General features: G+C 46.3%; 1 non-coding gene across 1 annotated transcript; it reads left to right on the forward strand.

Annotated features, from left to right (window-relative positions):
• Window positions 1-18,706: 18,706 nt before the first annotated feature.
• On the forward strand, window positions 18,707-18,850 carry LOC147110999 (U4 spliceosomal RNA). The gene has a single exon (XR_015080138.1). It is a non-coding gene; the product is annotated as a U4 spliceosomal RNA (small nuclear RNA).
• Window positions 18,851-20,280: the final 1,430 nt, after the last annotated feature.

Below are 20,280 nucleotides of genomic sequence, written 5' to 3' on the forward strand. Positions count from 1 at the left end.
ATCTGCGGCAAGCTGTTGGTAACCAAGCAACGGAGCCAATGAACACACTGTTCGTCATTCATTGCAACCCGTTCAGGCATGCCCGGACAGCTGCGTCAATACACTGGCCACAGCCTTTCTGCGATAACCCGTGGGGGTTCTCCAGATAGTTGCACGGTCCCTTCCACACGGTCGAACGGACTACCGTCGTCCACTCCCATTACTTCTAAAACTTCTTCCCTGAGATCCGTATACCCTTTCCGTCCCCTCTTACTCTCATCTGAGAGGCACTGAAGGATTGTGCAATCCAGGAAGAAAAGCAACAGTTTCACCTGTTCCTGTTCATCACAGTCATTAATGGCTGCTGTTTCCTCTATCTCCCTGAAATGAATCGAGGGATCTCCCTTTACTGTGAGTCATGCGAGGTGGCTCACCATGGACCTTAATTGCGGGGCAGCATAGGACACCACGAGCTGGTTCTGGTGGGGTCCGACATCGCCATTGGCGGCGTTGGGACCGAACCTCTGGTGTCGAGCGGGACACATTGGTGCCGGTCCCGGCTTCGCTACCAGTGGCTGTTCTTCCTCAAATTCCACCTCGGCTACCTCCTCTTTTACCACCCCCTGTTTTTCCAGCCAAGTCTCACTATAGCTCAGCGGTGCTGAGGGCTCGGTGGCTGGTACCACAACTACTTCAGCTGGAATCGGCTGTTTTGCTTCCTTTAAAAAGTCCATGTGACTGGCATTCGGGCTGACGAGACACACCATGCCTTTTGCCTTAACCAGGGCCATTCTTAGGTCCTCTATGGCCTTTTGGCAGGGGCCGTGGTCTGTGCTCTCAAACCCATGCTCAAGGGTTAGCTTGTAAGCTGCCTTCACCTCCACTACTCTCTCCTCCTGCGCCCTTAGCTGTTGTGCGAGGCGGGCATTTTTCTCCCGGATCCTCATTTCATTGATCTTTGCCTCAGTAACCTGGCACTCCAGGTACTCTATCCTAGCCTGATGTTGACTAGCTACCACTTGGCATTCCTGCTTCAGTGCTTGAAGTGCTGTGATGAGTTTTTCCCCACCCATGGCCTTTTCCTCTATCTCTGCTGCCTGGGTTGTGATCCTGGCTGCCTGTGCTGCAACGACTCGGTGCAAGATCTGGACCTGCTTCTTCTAACACATCAGCCACACTGCCTTCTCCACTGACTTCTTATGCTCTTTGCTCTCTGTCCACGTGATGGCTGCGTCCACCGGACGCCCATCCAGTAAGAGATCGGAAATCCACTGCTTAGTGAGATTTAACTTGCCAAAGACATAATCCACTATCCTCTCATTCATTGCATTTCGACCATTCAAATTTGGATCTATTACATTGCAATCCTGCTGCCAGAGTCCTGCCGCGGTCGCCATTTTCTGTAAGGGGTTTTATGATCGCAGAGGTTTCTCTCTCTAGAGGCCTCTCTCTCTTGCACAGTAAAACCTTGAGTGGTTCGACCCACTCGCCCCTTAGATTCTGTACTCTGGACTTTGGGGCAGAAACTACAATGTAGAGAAAACTCTTATGGACCAAGTTTGCTGAAACGAAATGAAATTTTATTACATATGGTAACACAAATCAAATGCAAGCAAATAAGAGAGTATATGGGAGGGAAAAACACAAACAAATCATAATGACACAATACTAACTAAGGCAAATACAGGCATATTATACTCTACAAAAATCATCATGAAATAGGGAAAACACACGGAACATCGAGGGATAACAACTCATGTCAATTATACCCTTAAATATCCACCCCCTTAAACCTATCTAGATCTGATTATGGAGGGCCAGAAACATGCTCACCAATCCAACTAGGAAGTGCAAGGTTTTGAAACAAGTCTGCGTTTGATCCTTTCAGGCGTCCCGTCTCCACGTGGATCGTGGAGCCCCAGCGAGCTGCGCCTCACCTCTCTCGTGAGGTGGGGGTCGGGGGCGGCTGGACACCGGCTGGCCTGGATGTCGGCGGGGTCGGGGATCGTCGGCTCGACCCCAGTCAGAGGAGCCTTGGGCTGGCCCCTATCATTTCTTCAGTTTTATTTTATCTCTTCTCCCGAGCTGGAGCGGGTTGATGGCCTCTCGTTTCGTCAATGGCCCGGGGTTGGTCGATGATCTCCCGATGTTTTACCCCGGGACGGGACGCCGGCTCGAACGGCCTTCTTGATGGCGGCTTAGTCTTCTTCTTCTTCCTCTCCGATGATGGAGAGGAGTCACGCTAATCTTCTCCCAAAGCAACTCCTCTTTACCCAGCTCAAAAGCTGGACAGGCCTGTGATAAAAATAATAACTTCCGGGAAGTTATGTCATCACTTCCTGTGAACTGTGAACTGTGAACTATGAACTATGAACTGTGTACATACCTCACTTCCTGTCATATGTCACTTCCTGTTGGACTGGTATAAATACTGGTCTGTTCAGTATTGTAAGAGGCTTCTACCAGAGGCATGGTAAAGACCTCTCTTGTATATAGTGTGTTTATAAGTTACTTAAAGCTTACTTTAAAGTTACTTGATGGTAAGCCTCCTTTTTCTTACATCAATTTAAGTAACTTAGTATTTACACTCACGAATACTAGACCTTCGGACAAACTCGGAATTAAGGATCCAGGGAACCACCCATCATGGAGAAAATCCTTAGACCTATTCGTCTGGACTTGGACCCGAATGCACCAGCAGTTGGCAGGGTATGGAAGCATTGGTACCGTACTTTTGAGAATTTTCTGGATGAATGTGAAGCGGATGCTCCTGCTAGATTGAAGATACTTATCAATTATGTGACCCCAAAAGTGTTCGAATATGTTGATGAATGGGATAATTACGATGAGGTGATTCGGGCACTTAAGAAACTGTATGCCAAGACCCCAAATGAGGTCTATGCTAGACATCTACTGGCCACAGCCCGACAAGGGCCAGGGGAATCAATTGACGAATTCCTGCAAGAACTTCGCAGGCTCAGCGTAGATTGTAACTTTCAGGCAGCCTCAGCTGAGCTGTACCGCCAAGAAATGATTCGTGATGCTTTCATCTGCGGGATTGCCTCTCCATTTATACGCCAGCGTCTACTAGAAAGTAAAACACTTGAGCTACAAAAAGCTTTTGACCTAGCTTGTTCACTGGATTTGGCAAAGAGAAATGCAGACCTCTATCAGCTGCCCAGATCTCGATCTGCTGCTGTAGCTGCAACCAGACAATTCAAGCGGTCTCAGGTGAACCCTATCATGGGGGAATCTAATTCTGATAATTCTGATGAAGAAGAGGAGGACGACCCCACTTTAGCAGCCTCTTGGCAATCTAGGAAGGAATGCTTCTTTTGTGGAGATGCTTTTCACCCTAGGAAAACCTGCACTGCTCGCAATGCAATCTGCAGTTATTGCGGGAAAAAAGGACACTTTGCTAAAGTTTGCCTATCAAGGGCCTCTACGAGGGCCAATCCAGCTAAGGCCTACCGAACTGCCCCAATTAGGGCCTATCAAGATGCTCCAGCTAGGACCTATCAAGCTTCCTCTCGAGCTCTCTCCCGAAGAAGCACACCGAGAGTTTTAGCCACTCTCTGTGCAACGACACCAATTACAGCTGCTTGCCCACAGAACCTGTCTCAGGCAGCCACAAAAATTTCAATTAAAGGGCATACCTTAGATGCCTTAATTGACTCAGGAAGTACTGATAGTTTCATTAAGGAACAGATTGTTGCGAAATTGAAACTACATGTCTTCCCATCGGACCAGGCAATTGCGATGGCCCAGTCATCACTTAATACCAGAATCTCCGGCTTTTGTGTTGTTGATATGACACTTCATGGTCGTATGTATCCCTCCACCCGACTTTCGGTGCTCAAGGACTTATGTAGTGATCTCCTCTTAGGACTGGACTTCCAAAAACAGCATAAGAAACTCACCATTGAGTTTGGTGGATCCAAACCCGGACTTACTATTTCTAATATACCGTCTAAATTACCATTTTGTGCATTATCAGCAGCTTCACTTGATGAACCCTCATTATTTGCCAGTATTCCGCCTCAATGCCAACCGATAATAACGAAATCGCGGCGCTTTAATCAGGAAGACCAATCTTTTATTGCGGCTGAAATCTCTCGACTTCTAGCAGAGGATATCATTGAACCATGTTCGTCGCCCTGGCGGGCTCAAGTCGTCATTGTCAAGAACCCTCTAAAACCTCACAAACAGCGACTATGCATCGATTATTCGCAAACCATCAATCAATATACCGACTTGGACGCCTACCCATTGCCACGCATTGATGATATGGTTAATAAACTGGCCGAATACAAAGTGTTCTCAACTTACGATTTAAAAAGTGCCTATCATCAGTTACCCTTGAAGGTCTCAGATAAGCAGTGATGTAAGAAAAAGGAGACTTACCATCAAGTAACTTTAAAGTAAGCTTTAAGTAACTTATAAACACACTATATACACAAGAGAGGTCTTTACCATGCCTCTGGTAGAAGCCTCTTACAATACTGAACAGACCAGTATTTATACCAGTCCAACAGGAAGTGACATATGACAGGAAGTGAGGTATGTACACAGTTCATAGTTCATAGTTCACAGGAAGTGATGACATAACTTCCCGGATGTTATCATTTTTATCACATTCTTCCCTCCTGCAGGATTAGGAGGCTGTGGTCTACCTTTTGGTCCGCAGCCGCCGAACAAGGAAGAGTCGCACCCGTTTGGATTCCCGTCGTAGAGGGTCGCTGGTCCGCTTACATGCGGTTGGCCATTGGCCAGAGTCCGTGTGGCCTGGATTGCCCTGTGAAGGGTCGGGGAGATCATGGCTTCGAGTACGAGCCCCAATAGGTTCAAAGTCAGACTGCCTCTGTTCAGAGGGAGGTGCAGAGCTGGTCTGTGGCAGACCAGTACTTTCATGCGTGGTACTGGGAGGGTCGCAACCTTGAGCACGGGGTTCTACCGGCACCAAGCTAGTTGGTGTCCGATCAGGATCCTGGAGAGGGGTACCCGATAGGTCCCAAGAGTTTCCTGGTGAAATGCCATCACCCGATGTCCCACTAGGTCCTGGTGGGCAGGGAGCCAGATCCCGTAATGATACGGTAGATTCTCGGCCGTCGGAATATCGTATGTTTGCATAGGTGGGGTTGGCATCGGTTAGTTCGACCTCGTCTACGAGAGGGTCATTTTTAGACGTCCGAACGTATCTTCGGAGTAATACAGGTCCAGGAGTAGTTAGCCATGACGGGAGTGATGTCCCATGAGATGAGCGACGCTGGAATCCAAAGAACCGCTCATGAGGTGTAGTATTTGTGGCTGTAGAAAGCAGGGACCGTATAGAGTGCAATGCATCCGGAAGCACTGTTTCCCATTGCTGGTCTGGTAGGCCCCGAGATCTTAAAGCGAGACGTACGGAATTCCAGATGATACCGTTATACCTCTCTACCTGCCCATTTCCGATGGGATGGTAAGGTGTTGTTTTGCTTGTAGCAATTCCCCGTTCTGAGAGGTAGTCCTTGAGTTCCCTTGACATAAAGGATGGACCCCGATCTGAGTGAATATAAGCCGGCATGCCACAGAGAGAAAATACCTGCTCAAGGCAGCAGATTACTGTGGATGCCAGCATATTGGAGCAGGGGAAGGCAAACGGAAAACGTGAATATTCGTCGATCATGGTGAGCAAATATGTGTTCCGAGTTGAAGAGGGCACTGGGCCCTTAAAATCGATGCTAAGTCGTTGCATCGGTTGGGTTGCATGTATGAGTATACCATCTGAGGGGCGGAAGAACTGAGGTTTTAATTCCGCACAAAGCCGGCATTCTGAGCATATTTTCTTTACATCTCCAGTGGAAAAAGGGAGATTCCGTGATCGTACGAAATGTAGCATGTGCGTAACGCCAGGATGACACAAACCATTGTGGACCTCCATGAGAGTGGAGGATGACATAGTGGAGCAGAATGCCCGTGTGAGGGTGTCCGGGGCCACATTCTCCTTGCCAGGCCGATAGAGAATGGTATAATCAAAAGAGGCCAGTTCCATCCTCCAAAGTTGTATTTTATTATTCTTAATTTTGGTTCGTTTTCGATTATCGAGCATGAAGGCGACTGATCGTTGGTCCGTGATCAATGTAAAGTGCTGGCGAGCTAGAAAATGGTTCCACTTCCGTACTGCCTCTATGATGGCTGTGGCTTCTTTCTCAACCGGAGGATAATGTAGCTCGGCACCTTGTAAGGTCCTGGACATAAATGCTACAGGACGACCTTCCTGATTCAAAGTAGCCGAGATCGCCACCTCCGAGGCATCACATTCAACCACGAAAGGGAGATTCTCATCAATGGAGTGAAGAGCCGCTTTCTCCAACTGTTTTTTGAGAAGGTTAAAGGCTGCAACAGCCGCTGTTCCCAGTGGAAATGATCTAGCATGCAGCAAGGGTTGGATTTTGTCCGAAAAATGAGGAATCCATTTAGCGTAGTATGCAAACAGACCGAGAGCCCGACGTAAAGAAGCCGGATTCTTAGGTGACGGGAGCTCTTGGAGCGGGCGAAGTCTTTCTGGGTCTGGCTTAATGATACCATTGCCTACGCAGTAGCCAAGGATGTTGATGGTCGGTTGCGACTCAACAGATTTGGATTCATTCAGGGTCAAATTACGGCGATGGAGGGCATCCCGAAATTTTTGGAGGTTGGAGTCGTGTTCCTGTTGATCGTGACCTGCAATGGTAATGTTATCAAGATAGGGAAAAGTGTCCCTTAGGTTTTCCTGCTTAACCAGGCCATCCATTGCCCGTTGAAAGACAGCCACTCCATTAGTAACCCCGAATGGGAGGCGACGAAATTGGTACAGCCGTCCATTAGCCTCAAAGGCTGTGTACTGCTTATCTGAGACCTTCAAGGGTAACTGATGATAGGCACTTTTTAAATCGTAAGTTGAGAACACTTTGTATTCGGCCAGTTTATTAACCATATCATCAATGCGTGGCAATGGGTAGGCATCCAAGTCGGTATATTGATTGATGGTTTGCGAATAATCGATGCATAGTCGCTGTTTGTGAGGTTTTAGAGGGTTCTTGACAATGACGACTTGAGCCCGCCAGGGCGACGAACATGGTTCAATGATATCCTCTGCTAGAAGTCGAGAGATTTCAGCCGCAATAAAAGATTGGTCTTCCTGATTAAAGCGCCGCGATTTTGTTATTATCGGTTGGCATTGAGGCGGAATACTGGCAAATAATGAGGGTTCATCAAGTGAAGCTGCTGATAATGCACAAAATGGTAATTTAGATGGTATATTAGAAATAGTAAGTCCGGGTTTGGATCCACCAAACTCAATGGTGAGTTTCTTATGCTGTTTTTGGAAGTCCAGCCCTAAGAGGAGATCACTACATAAGTCTTTGAGCACCGAAAGTCGGGTGGAGGGATACATACGACCATGAAGTGTCATATCAACAACACAAAAGCCGGAGATTCTGGTATTAAGTGATGACTGGGCCATCGCAATTGCCTGGTCCGATGGGAAGACATGTAGTTTCAATTTCGCAACAATCTGTTCCTTAATGAAACTATCAGTACTTCCTGAGTCAATTAAGGCATCTAAGGTATGCCCTTTAATTGAAATTTTTGTGGCTGCCTGAGACAGGTTCTGTGGGCAAGCAGCTGTAATTGGTGTCGTTGCACAGAGAGTGGCTAAAACTCTCGGTGTGCTTCTTCGGGAGAGAGCTCGAGAGGAAGCTTGATAGGTCCTAGCTGGAGCATCTTGATAGGCCCTAATTGGGGCAGTTCGGTAGGCCTTAGCTGGATTGGCCCTCGTAGAGGCCCTTGATAGGCAAACTTTAGCAAAGTGTCCTTTTTTCCCGCAATAACTGCAGATTGCATTGCGAGCAGTGCAGGTTTTCCTAGGGTGAAAAGCATCTCCACAAAAGAAGCATTCCTTCCTAGATTGCCAAGAGGCTGCTAAAGTGGGGTCGTCCTCCTCTTCTTCATCAGAATTATCATAATTAGATTCCCCCATGATAGGGTTCACCTGAGACCGCTTGAATTGTCTGGTTGCAGCTACAGCAGCAGATCGAGATCTGGGCAGCTGATAGAGGTCTGCATTTCTCTTTGCCAAATCCAGTGAACAAGCTAGGTCAAAAGCTTTTTGTAGCTCAAGTGTTTTACTTTCTAGTAGACGCTGGCGTATAAATGGAGAGGCAATCCCGCAGATGAAAGCATCACGAATCATTTCTTGGCGGTACAGCTCAGCTGAGGCTGCCTGAAAGTTACAATCTACGCTGAGCCTGCGAAGTTCTTGCAGGAATTCGTCAATTGATTCCCCTGGCCCTTGTCGGGCTGTGGCCAGTAGATGTCTAGCATAGACCTCATTTGGGGTCTTCGCATACAGTTTCTTAAGTGCCTGAATCACCTCTTCGTAACTATCCCAGTCATCAACATATTCGAACACTTTTGGGGTCACATAATTGACAAGTATCTTCAATTTAGCAGGAGCATCCACTTTACATTCATCCAGAAAATTCTCAAAAGTACGATACCAATGCTTCCATACCCTGCCAGCTGCTGGTGTATTCGGGTCCAAGTCCAGACGAATAGGTCTAAGGATTTTCTCCATGATGGGTGGTTCCCTGGATCCTTAACTTCCGAGTTTGTCTGAAGGTCTAGTATTTGTCAGTGTAAATACTAAGTTACTTAAATTGATGTAAAAAAAAGGAGACTTACCATCAAGTAACTTTAAAGTAAGCTTTAAGTAACTTATAAACACACTATATACACAAGAGAGGTCTTTACCATGCCTCTGGTAGAAGCCTCTTACAATACTGAACAGACCAGTATTTATACCAGTCCAACAGGAAGTGACATATGACAGGAAGTGAGGTATGTACACAGTTCATAGTTCATAGTTCATAGTTCACAGGAAGTGATGACATAACTTCCCGGATGTTATCATTTTTATCACAAGCAGTACACAGCCTTTGAGGCTAATGGACGGCTGTACCAATTTCGTCGCCTCCCATTCGGGGTTACTAATGGAGTGGCTGTCTTTCAACGGGCAATGGATGGCCTGGTTAAGCAGGAAAACCTAAGGGACACTTTTCCCTATCTTGATAACATTACCATTGCAGGTCACGATCAACAGGAACACGACTCCAACCTCCAAAAATTTCGGGATGCCCTCCATCGCCGTAATTTGACCCTGAATGAATCCAAATCTGTTGAGTCGCAACCGACCATCAACATCCTTGGCTACTGCGTAGGCAATGGTATCATTAAGCCAGACCCAGAAAGACTTCGCCCGCTCCAAGAGCTCCCGTCACCTAAGAATCCGGCTTCTTTACGTCGGGCTCTCGGTCTGTTTGCATACTACGCTAAATGGATTCCTCATTTTTCGGACAAAATCCAACCCTTGCTGCATGCTAGATCATTTCCACTGGGAACAGCGGCTGTTGCAGCCTTTAACCTTCTCAAAAAACAGTTGGAGAAAGCGGCTCTTCACTCCATTGATGAGAATCTCCCTTTCGTGGTTGAATGTGATGCCTCGGAGGTGGCGATCTCGGCTACTCTGAATCAGGAAGGTCGTCCTGTAGCATTTATGTCCAGGACCTTACAAGGTGCCGAGCTACATTATCCTCCGGTTGAGAAAGAAGCCACAGCCATCATAGAGGCAGTACGGAAGTGGAACCATTTTCTAGCTCGCCAGCACTTTACATTGATCACGGACCAACGATCAGTCGCCTTCATGCTCGATAATCGAAAACGAACCAAAATTAAGAATAATAAAATACAACTTTGGAGGATGGAACTGGCCTCTTTTGGTTATACCATTCTCTATCGGCCTGGCAAGGAGAATGTGGCCCCGGACACCCTCACACGGGCATTCTGCTCCACTATGTCATCCTCCACCCTCATGGATGTCCACAATGGTTTGTGCCATCCTGGCGTTACGCGCATGCTACATTTCGTACGATCACGGAATCTCCCTTTTTCCACTGGAGATGTAAAGAAAATATGCTCAGAATGCCGGCTTTGTGCGGAATTAAAACCTCAGTTCTTCCGCCCCTCAGATGGTATACTCATACATGCAACCCAACCGATGCAACGACTTAGCATCGATTTTAAGGGCCCAGTGCCCTCTTCAACTCGGAACACATATTTGCTCGCCATGATCGACGAATATTCACGTTTTCCGTTTGCCTTCCCCTGCTCCAATATGCTGGCGTCCACAGTAATCTCCTGCCTTGAGCAGGTATTTTCTCTCTGTGGCATGCCGGCTTATATTCACTCAGATCGGGGTCCATCCTTTATGTCGAGGGAACTCAAGGACTACCTCTCAGAACGGGGAATTGCTACAAGCAAAACAACACCATACCATCCCATCGGAAATGGGCAGGTAGAGAGGTATAACGGTATCATCTGGAATTCCGTACGTCTCGCTTTAAGATCTCGGGGCCTACCAGACCAGCAATGGGAAACAGTGCTTCCGGATGCATTGCACTCTATACGGTCCCTGCTTTCTACAGCCACAAATACTACACCTCATGAGCGGTTCTTTGGATTCCAGCGTCGCTCATCTCATGGGACATCACTCCCGTCATGGCTAACTACTCCTGGACCTGTATTACTCCGAAGATACGTTCGGACGTCTAAAAATGACCCTCTCGTAGACGAGGTCGAACTAACCGATGCCAACCCCACCTATGCAAACATACGATATTCCGACGGCCGAGAATCTACCGTATCATTACGGGATCTGGCTCCCTGCCCACCAGGACCTAGTGGGACATCGGGTGATGGCATTTCACCAGGAAACTCTTGGGACCTATCGGGTACCCCTCTCCAGGATCCTGATCGGACACCAACTAGCTTGGTGCCGGTAGAACCCCGTGCTCAAGGTTGCGACCCTCCCAGTACCACGCATGAAAGTACTGGTCTGCCACAGACCAGCTCTGCACCTCCCTCTGAACAGAGGCAGTCTGACTTTGAACCTATTGGGGCTCGTACTCGAAGCCATGATCTCCCCGACCCTTCACAGGGCAATCCAGGCCACACGGACTCTGGCCAATGGCCAACCGCATGTAAGCGGACCAGCGACCCTCTACGACGGGAATCCAAACGGGTGCGACTCTTCCTTGTTCGGCGGCTGCGGACCAAAAGGCAGACCACAGTCTCCTAAACCTGCAGGAGGGAAGAATGTGATAAAAATAATAACTTCCGGGAAGTTATGTCATCACTTCCTGTGAACTGTGAACTGTGAACTATGAACTATGAACTGTGTACATACCTCACTTCCTGTCATGTGTCACTTCCTGTTGGACTGGTATAAATACTGGTCTGTTCAGTATTGTAAGAGGCTTCTACCAGAGGCATGGTAAAGACCTCTCTTGTATATAGTGTGTTTATAAGTTACTTAAAGCTTACTTTAAAGTTACTTGATGGTAAGCCTCCTTTTTCTTACATCAAGGCCTGCAAGCTGGAAAGCTGAAGATAACCCAATTGCTACCCGTGTGTTCTCTCAATTATACTTCTTTCCAGAAGCTCTTATCTCGCGCCAAGTCAGGTTAGTCTTTGTTTAACTTTTGGCGGGCTTGTTGCACAACGGGGTAGTTATTATATTTTAAACTGTTCTTGGATGGCCGGTAACGGGCCATCTCTGGTCTGGAATGACCTTCATTGTTTTTAATGTCCTGGTGATGCCTTTAACGGGTCCTTGATGCTCTTCTCATGAATATGAAACTGTTCCCTTTTGTCTAGGTCAACATCTAGATGGCCTTTATCTACAGGCCGCTCTTGACTGGATCTGCATCCAATCTATATGTATATGTGGGTGTCTGGTTTCGTTCTCTCCGAAACGGCTTCCAGAACTTACTTTGGGCTGAATCCACAAAGCTGTCTGAGGATTTGCAGGAACCATTTTAAAGTGTCCCAATAAGTTGATCACGGGGTCTGGTGGCCATTTTGTATGCCCCTTTTTCTGGGCTTCTTTTAAAATAGTCTTTTAAAATCATGGCCTCTTCTGCCATTCGACCCTTTATAATATAAAGTTCAATTTTGCGAATCCTACAATCCTTACATGGTCTGGCCTATATGTGACTCCAGACCCAAAGTAATGTGGTTGACTCTTACAATAGCAAAATACTGCGGATGCTGGAAGTCCAAAATAACAACAGAAAACGCTGGAAAAACTCAGCAGGCCAGGCAGCATCTGTGGAGAGAGAAACAGAGTTAATGTTTCAGGTCAAAGAGTGGTTGACTCTTAACTGTCCTCTGAAATGGCTTAGCAAGTCACTCAGTTGTAACTAACCGCTACGAAACGTAATAAGAATGAAACCGATGGATCACCCGGCATCGACCTTGGTACGGACACGGCAACGGCACACACAGCCCAGTTGACCCTGCAAAGTCCACCTCACCAACATCTGTCGATTTGTGCCAAAATTGGGAGAGCTGTCCCACAGACTAGTCAAGAAACAGCCTGACATAGTCATACTCACAGAATCATACATTTCAACCAATATCCCAGATTCCTCCATCACCATCCCTGGGTATGTCCTGTCCCACTGACAGGGTCCCGGGGGTGGTGGTACAGTCGGGAAGGAGTGGCCTTGGGAGTTCTCAACATTGATTCCGGACCCCATGAAGTCTCATGGCTTCAGGTCAAGCATGGGCAAGGAAACCTCCTGCTTATTATCACCTACTGCCTTCCCTCAGCTGATGAAGCAGTGCTCCTCCATGTTGAACACCACTTGGAAGAAGCAATGAGTGTAGCAAGGGCAAGGAATGTACTCTGGGTGGGGGACTTCAAAGTACTACTACTGGCCGAGTCCTGAAGGACATAACTGCCAGTCTGGGCCTGTGGCAGGTGGTGAGAGAACCAACACGAGGGAAAAACCTACTTGACCTCGTCCTCACCAATCTATCTGTCACAAATGCATCTGTCCATAACAGCATTGGTAGCAGTGACCATCACACAGTCCTTGTGGAGACGAAGTCCCGTCTTCACACTGAGGACACCCTCCATCGTGTTGTGTGGCACTACCACTGCTAAATGGGATAGATTCAGAACAGATCTAGCAGCTCAAAACTGGGCATCCATGAGGCGCTGTGGGCCATCAGCAGCAGCAGAATTGTATTCCACCACAATCTGTAACCTCATGGCCCGGCATATCTCACTCTACGATTACCACCAAGCCAGGAGATGAACCCTGGTTCAATAAGGAGTGTATAGGAGCAGCACCAGGCATACCTAAAAATGAGGTGCCAACCTGGGGAAGCTGCAACACAGGACTACATGCATGCTAAAAAGACAGGGTTAAGCGATCCCATAATCAACAGATCAGATCAAAGCTCTGCAGTCCTGCCACATCCAGTCATGAATGGTGGTGGACCATTAAACAAATATCGGGAGGAGGAGGCTCCATGAATATCCCTATCCTCAATGATGGTGGAGCCCAGCACGTGAATGCAAAAGACAAGGCTGAAACGTTTGCAGCCAGAAGTGCCGAGTGGATGATCCATATCAACCTACTCCCAAGGTCCCCACCATCACAGAAGCCAGTCTTCAGCCAATTCGATTCACTCCACATGATATCAAGAAACGGCTGAGCGCACTGGATAAAGCAAAGGCTATGGGCCCCGACAACATCCCAGCTATCGTGCTGAAGACGTGTGCTCCAGAAATAGCTATGCAGAGAAGTGCCCGGCAATGACTATCTCCAACAAGTGAGAGTCTAACCAGCTCCGCTTGACATTCAATGGCAGTACCATCACCGAATCCCCCACCATCAACATCCTGGGGGTCACCATTGACTAGAAACTTAACTGGATCAGCCACATAAATACTGTGGCAACAAGTCAGAGGCTAGGTATTCTGCGGTGAGTGTCTCACCTCCTGACTCCCCAAAGCCTTTCCACCATCTACAAGGCACAAGTAAGGAGTGTGATGGAATGCTCCCCACTTGCCTGGATGAGTGCAGCTCCAACAACACTCAAGAAGCTCGACACCATCCAGGACACAGCAGCCCATTTGATTGGCACCCCATTCGTTAAACATTTACTCCCTCCACCACCAGTGTACCGTGACTACAGTGTGTACCATCTACAAGATGCACTGCAGCAACTCGCCAAGGCTTCTTCAGAGGCACCTCCCAAACCCACGACCTCTACCATATAGAAGGACAAGGGCAGCAGGCGCATGGGAACACCATCACCTGCAAATTCCCCTCCAAGTCACACACCATCCTGACTTAGAAGTATATCGCCGATCCTTCATCGTCGCTGGGTCAAAATCCTGGAACTCCCTCCCTAACAGCACTGCGGGAGTATCTTCACCACACGGACTGCAGCGCTTCAAGAAGGCAGCTCACCACCACCTTCTCAACAGCAACTAGGGATGGACAATAAATGCTGGCCTTGCTAGCAATGCCCACATCCCATAAGCGAATTTAAAAAAAAGCTACTGTTGGTTTAACTTAGTGTTGGGTTCACCATCTTGAGTCTGACCATGGATTGCAATTTTAAAATTGCTGACCTGTACGGACATTCCCCCTGCATCAGTAGACTTTAAAAGTTGTGGATGTGACACTGCATTGCTGCACATCCCAAGGTTCGCACATGTCCAGTCACATTAAGGTCATGTTCGTGATTCTGGAGAGATTGTACATGTGTGAATTTTGGCGTATAGACAGTGTTCTTGTTGTTACTGAGTCTTCCCCATAATATAAGCTGTATTATATTGGTTCAGTGGCATGCTGATGCTGTTGACTCCCAACAGTGGATTTTGTACACTCAGCAGTAACCTCCACATAACCTTTTCAGATTAACTAAGGTTGGTCATGAGTAAACTCTGTTTTACAAGGTCTTTTCAAAAGCAAGTTTACATTGGGGATACCACTGTGCTGTGCGAAACCCTTATGTTGGATGTCAGTGGCACTAACATGCCATTAAATCAATATTAAAGCAGCTTAAGCACCTAGGAAACCAACTCAGTTACTGACTTACTTCAATTAGTATGAGGACATCAAACAATGAGATGTTAAATGAAACACTTTACAAAACGGTCTCCTCAATATATTAAATGGCATAACTGGGTTAGATTGGATGCTAAATGGCTACTTATTATGGCTGAAACCTACAATTACAGATTTGGGTCATTTTGCCCAATTTCTTGGATCAATGGTTTGATGACAGTTTCTGCAAGTGGCTCATGCTCCTTTTCACTTTCTACCCCTGCAGAATTCACAGAGTTCAACAAGTATCCCAGTTGCAATGCTGCCATTGGATTAAGTGTAGCCTTATGCTGCACTCCCACTCCCACATCAGAGAGACAGAAACAACTACATGCACAAAGAAGAGAATCATAAAATGTAGTGAATTAGACTAATAGAACTTGGATTTATAACATACAGTTCATCTGAGCTCTCACAAGCCCATCTCTAGCAGTTACATAGTATTTCATAATATTTACAACACAGAAACAGGCCATTCGGCCCAACAGGTCCATGCCGGTGTTTATGCTCCACACGAGCCTCCTCCCACCTTTCTTCACCCAACCCCATCAACATAACCTTCTATTCCTTTCTCTCTCCTTTGTTTATCTAGCTTCCCCTTAAATGCATCTATGCTATTCACCTCAACTATTCCTTGTGGTAGTGAGTTCCACCTTCTAACCACTCTCTGGTTAAATAAGTTTCTCCTGAATTCCCTAATGGATTTATTAGTGACTATCTTATATTTATGGCCCCTAGTTCTGGTCTTTCCCACAAGTGGAAACATATTCTCTACATCTACCCTATCACACCCTTTCATAATCTTAAAGACCTCTATCAGGTCAGCCCTCAGTCTTGCTTTTTTAGACAAAAGAGCCCCAGCTTGTGCAATCTTTCCTGATAGGTGTAACCTCTCAGTTCTAGTATCATTCTAGTCAATCTTTTTTGCACCTTCTCTAGGGCCTCTATACTCTTTTTATAATGTGGAGACCAGAACTGTTCACAGTACTCCAAGTGTGGTCTCACCAAGGCTCTATACAAGTTTAAGTTAGTATTTTCTATTGGAATGAAACAGATAGATTCACACCATGAATTATAACAGCTCAGCCTTCTTGTGCCTCTTGGTAATAGTATACTATTTGAAGCCATATTCCTCACACAGAGAGTCTCATGTGAAATATGTGAGCTCCTTTATCTGACCTTCTAACAAGAGTACTACTGGCATTTTATTTGAAATAAGCCAGCACAAATTCCACAATTTATAACATCTACACAGAGACCTGACACAACTCCCACAACTTTCACACCAACACTGCAATTTTGCTGGATTTTGGAAAAATGAACTCTAGTGACAGAGTTTGATTGACAACCTATTTACCTGTTTTCTCAGTAAAAATAAGGTACAGATACAAGAGCTTTTGGGAACTGGCAGAAAAGGGAATTGGATAAGTACCTGAAGGAAAAAAAATTGCAGGGCTACAGGCAAAGGGCGGTGGAGTGGGACTAGCTGAAGTGCTCTTGCAGAGAGCCAGCATGGGCTTGACAGGCTGAATGGCCTCCTTCTGTGCTGTAACCATTCTATGATTCTAAGAGAAATTGGCTCCATGCACTTTGCTGCTCTTGATTCTTGACTTTCACTCCCACTACTCCTTGCTCCTCTGGTCCACCAAATCCGCATTTGCACAGTTGCCAACACCTGAGGCCACTACACACTTCTGCTGAACCCAAGAGTCAATCTCTGCTGGCTTCTGGTCAACTGTTCACTGCTTCCCAGTTCTCTGAATCTACTGGACAGCCTCCACCAGAATGTCAGCTAGCACTCTGCCCCTCCAACAACTAGTGAATCCACACCCTCTCCACTACTGACTCTGAACCTGGACATTGATAGTAGCTGCTCCTTACTGACTCCATGCTGACTACAAGTGGACTTCATCCTACAACAACCCTCTGGCACTCAGACCTGAACTTTGGACTATTTCATATTGTCCACTCCCTAGCTGTCTGCTTACAACCACTACATTACTCACCTAATCACAACCATGCCTATGTAACTCCAAATTTCCCTTGTGTCCATCTGTGTTCATATTTTGGCTGCTACTTCAGAGCCAAGCCCATTACTGCTAGCTCCCTTCTTTTCCAACACTTCAGGTAATTCTCTCTTCTCTTTCCCCTCACCCACCCTGTTACCTTTCATATCTCACCTCTGCTTCTTCCCCCTCTTCCCCTTGTCCAAAAATCCAAAGTTACCCCCAGTCACCACCTATCCCAGCCCTAGATTCTTGTCTCTCTCTATTTCCTCTTCCTCTCCCCCATGCCCTCTCCAAGCTCACCTTGTCCATGAAACCTATCTCCTGCTCCCTCTATCTCAATTCACACTAAACTCCTTATCACCCAACTTTCATTCCTGGCCCCCATTCCAGCTGACATTGTAAATGGTTCCATCTCCTCCGGCACTGTCCCTCTTCCTTTCAAAACTGATGTCATCACCCCTCTCCTCAAAAAAGCCACCCTCAACCCCTGTGTCCTCACTAACTACTACTCTATTGTCAACCTTATTTTTCCATCCAAAGTCCTTGAATGTGTTGAAACCTCCACGTCCATGCCCATCTCGCCCCCAACTCCCCGTTTGAATCCTAGAAATTGACTGAACTGAAGAAAGTCCAAAATGGAGAAAAGGTACAAGCTTGAAGAGAGACAGGAAGCAACCAACAACAACAAAAATTTGTATTTATATAGTGCCTTTAACATAGTAAAATGACCCAAGGTGCTTCACAGGAGTATTATAAGACAAAAAATTTGACACTGAGCCACATAAGGAGAAATTAGGGCAGATGACCAAAAGCTTGGTCAAAGAGGTAGGTTTTAAGAAGAGTCTTAAAGGAGGAAAGAGAGGTAGTGAGACAGGGAGGTATAGAGAGGGAATTCCAGAGCTTAGGGCCTAGGCAACAAAAGGAACAGCCACCAATGGTTGAGCGATTATAATCAGGGATGATCAAGAGGGCAGAATTAGAGGAGCACAGATATCTCGGGGGGTTGTGGGGCTGAAGGAGATTACAGAGCTAGGAAGGGGCAAGGCCATGGAGGGATTTGAAAACAAGGATGAGAATTTTGAAATCAAGGCATTGCTTAACCGGGAGCCAATGTAGGTCAGCGAGCACAGGGGTGATGGGTGAACAGGACTTGATGCGAGTTAGGACACGGGCAGCTGAGTTTTGGATGACCTCAAGTTTACGTAGGGTAGAATGTGGGAGGCCAGCCAGGATTGCATTGGAATAGTCAAGTCTAGCGGTAACAAAGGCATGGTAACAAACTAGAAGAAAACAGCCATCAGCAGATATACAGGGAGGGACAGCTGATTCCATGAAGGCTGTGATAGCATTGTCCTGCTGGTCAGCAGTCCTTTTTCCTATGTACATTGCACTGAAAAATTCAGTATCTTACTAAAAGATTCCTGTAATGCCTTTAGCTGCTTTTCCATTGGGTTAAATTGTGTGCTAGTGCCATCGCCTCCTGATGCATGACTCTCATACAACCTATCTCGCAATTCCAAAGCAAATTTGTGAGATAGGTTCTTGGACTTGTTCTTATAAGTTGAACCAAGTGTCTAGGAGTTAAGTGAGCCCCATAAAAATAGCGCTCCTGTACTGTGCACATAGTTGTGGGTTGTCATTTAGTTTTTGAAATTGTTTAAGCTAACTCACTACCAGTGTGAAGGGAATCATCATGGTGATATACACTGACTCGTCAGGCAGAATCAATTTGCCTTTGCGCAGTGGCAGTATCGTTGTCCATGAGGTTTAACCGAGGTGCAATTACTGCTTTCTAAAAAAAATTCCTAATACCCTACTGTGGTGACTTGAAATATAGTCAGCATTGGCAATTTTTGATGGTCTTCTTGTCAGGGAAAACCTGTTTTAACTGGGTCTCCCCAGCAGCTAGTGAATCTGGTAAATTTAACTTGGGGTTACCGCCAGTGACTTAACATTCACACATCAGGTGCTGGCAGCACTTGCAAGGGTCTCGCACAATGTAGAAGCAGCTTTTCTCACTTCACACAAGCTGCTTTTAAAATGGTGCTAATTTATTTCCAAACCAGGAGACCAGCATCTGTGAGCTGGCTCCCTATGTTTCCACTGGTAAATCTGGCTCCTTTGTCATGGAGCAATCATAGCCCCACAAAATAACTCAGTCTACGATTCTGCCGCTGGCTCAAGGGAGCCAGATTTAACAGTGTAAACCCCCAGAGCCGGGGAAGACACAGAATCTGAACTAAATTTAGCATTGCGTCACAAGAACCTGAGGCAGCTCAAGACAGATCTCAAATCTTATACCAACAAATCACTGGCTATTTGCAAGTGTTACAAGTAAAAATTACAGTCATGCATAAAAGGCAATCCAATATAAGGAAGGATTACACCGAGAACATTAGCCTGGTGTCTCTCTTTACAGATGCTAAAGAATGTGCATTTCCAGCATTTTTTGTTTTTGTTATAAAAGCATAAACATAACCCAGAGAGTAAAGTGTGGCTGGAGTGTGCTGTGAGGCCATAAAAAAAAAGAAAGACTTGCATTTATATAGCATTTTTAACGACCTCAGTACACCCCAAAGCACTTTACAGCCAATGAAGTACTTTTGAAGTGTAGTCACTGTTGTAATGTAGGAAACGCGGCATCCAATTTGCGCACAGCAAGGTTCCACAAACAACAATGTGATAATGAACAGATAATCTGTTATTGAGGGGTAAATATTGGCTAGGACTCTGAGGAGAACTCCCCTGCTCTTCTTCGAAATCATCCCTGGGATCGTTTACGTCCACCTGAGAGGGCAGACGGGGCTTTGGTTTAACGTCTCAACTGAAAGATGGCACCTCTGACAGTGCAGCACTCCCTCAGTACTGCACACTTGAGGGATTCAGGTATCACCATAAAAACCATGAGAGTAGAGCTCAAGCTATTCACAAGAACTCCAATAGTGTCTGAATGTGCTCCCCAGTAGAACTTTTTAAAGAATGTAAAAACACACTTTCACAGATGTATAACAATCTTCTGTGTATATTAATTTAAAGGCAACTAGTTAGGTATATGAAATTTAAAGGCAGTTACACAAATCCTCAGGTTCAGGTAAAATATATAAATCACTTTACTTGGATGGTTTTCTGACATATTATACCACGTCAGAGGCCATTGTCGAGAGCGGTGAGAGCGGAGGTTCAGTGAGTATTTAAACTCACTTTCGCGGGCTTTTTTACAGAGGCCATTGTCGGGAGCGGTGAGAGCGGAGGTTCAGTGAGTATTTAAACTCACTTTTGCGAGCTTTTTACAGAGGCCATTGTCG

Source organism: Somniosus microcephalus, chromosome 11, assembly GCF_052327205.1.
Source record: "Somniosus microcephalus isolate GS21.2 chromosome 11, FLI_Smic_1.0, whole genome shotgun sequence".
NCBI lineage: Eukaryota > Metazoa > Chordata > Chondrichthyes > Squaliformes > Somniosidae > Somniosus > Somniosus microcephalus.